Genomic DNA, 1,772 nt, shown 5'->3' on the forward strand with positions numbered 1-1,772 from the left:
TAAGAACAAAACAATTTAAATTTAATGAGTATTCATTAAACTTTTATAAACAAAGTTTATATGTCATTTTTAAAAGTAACATAGTGTACAGTATTTTTTTGTAGAATAATTCATTGCAAATAGCTCGTTAATATTCCCTACAAGGGAAAAAAAAAGGCTCCCACAGGGGACATAACTATATGTACATAAAAGTAATAGTATTAGCCGGGCATGGTGGCGCGCGCCTGCAGTTCCAACTGCTTGGGAGGTTGAGGTACGAGGATTGCTTGAGCCTGGGAGTTTGAGGTTGCAGTGAGCTATGCTGATGCCACTGCACTCGTTAAGTGACAGAGACCCTGTCTCCAAAAAAATAAAAGTAATAATAATCACTACTTCATTTTGAAGTTCATATATTACGATGAAAGAATGTAAAGTGTATCTGAGAATAGTATGTCACACTCTCTCCCATACCATGAAATGGCCATCACTTCCCAGCCCCTCTAGCCAATGTATAAAATATATATGTATTACACTTCAAAGTTATATCTTATTTAGATAGCTGACATCAAACCTTCTTAGATTAGTAAGTACATTGTGATCTTTTGCTCTAGACCTCTTGAGCAGATAAATCTGTTACTTCATAAGGTATATGTGGAAATGTGTCAAGAACAATAATTACCATATGAGGTCATGATAAGCTGGCCCAGAACAAGGTCAGTTAGCCATCTGGTCAGCTGACAGCACAGACATGTGCTGGGGGACATCCCCACATATTGCCACTCATGATCCCCTTGCTCATGGTGATCAAGGATGATTACCGTGTAAGATCAGCTTTCCTGAAAGCCAACTGATTTACATATCCGTGAAGCAAAAGCAAGCACCTTCCTACTAATAGTTGTGTTCATTACTCTGTCCCTAATTCCACCCTGTTAAATCATTTGGAATATACATGTTGCTTATCGTATTCACTAAACTATGTAAATAAATGTGTCCTGAGAATCCAGTTAATAAGAAAACAGTAGCTTGAGCTAAGCAATAAACTTGTGATAGTCTCAAGAGAAAAATGATTATATTTATGTAAACAGACATCCCTGACTTACTGTGGTCCAACTTACGATTTTTCTACTTGATGGTATGAAAACGTTATGCTTTCAGTAGAAACCATACTTCAAGTACCCATACAACCATTCTATTTTTCACTGTCAGTATAGTACTCAATAAATTACATGAGATATTCAATACTTTATTATCAAACAGCTTTGTGCTAGATGATTTTGCCCAACTGTAGGTTAATGTAAGTGTTCTGAGCACATTTTTAAGTAGACTAGGCTAAGCTATGATGTTTGGAAGGGTAGGTTAGGTGTATTAAATATATTTTCGACTTCCAACATTTTCAGCTTACAACAGGTTTATCAGGACATAACTCCATTGTAAGTCGAGGAGAATCTGTATGTGTGTATATATACATATACACGCTATTTATGTATAGAAAGGATCTAATAGGTTACTTGCTAATATGAAATGGCTGACTATTATTGTTCCAGGCTTGTATTACTCCAAGTATTTTTAACAAAGATAATTTATGGTTCTGTGCCCACTGTCTTAAATAGAGAGTCGCAAATGGAAGTTCTTGCTCCTCTATAAATTATTTGAAAATAAACAAAGACCTAAGACATTTTTCCAGAATTTCTATTTTTAGAGGTTCAATTAGGAAATATAAATTTCCTAAGCAAATTGTCTGCAAGTTTATTGCTTAGCTTCCATTAAAACTTCCTTCTTGATGACTGCTACAC

General features: G+C 35.2%; 1 protein-coding gene across 1 annotated transcript in view; it reads right to left on the reverse strand.

The window, feature by feature from the left end:
• CHD9 (chromodomain helicase DNA binding protein 9) overlaps positions 1-1,772 on the reverse strand; it is a 220,698-nt gene that overhangs the window by 181,777 nt on the left and 37,149 nt on the right. The window lies entirely within an intron of this gene.

The sequence above is a fragment of the Propithecus coquereli genome, unplaced genomic scaffold (genome assembly GCF_000956105.1).
Source record: "Propithecus coquereli isolate 6110/MARCELLA unplaced genomic scaffold, Pcoq_1.0 Scaffold180, whole genome shotgun sequence".
In the NCBI taxonomy this organism is placed as follows: domain Eukaryota; kingdom Metazoa; phylum Chordata; class Mammalia; order Primates; family Indriidae; genus Propithecus; species Propithecus coquereli.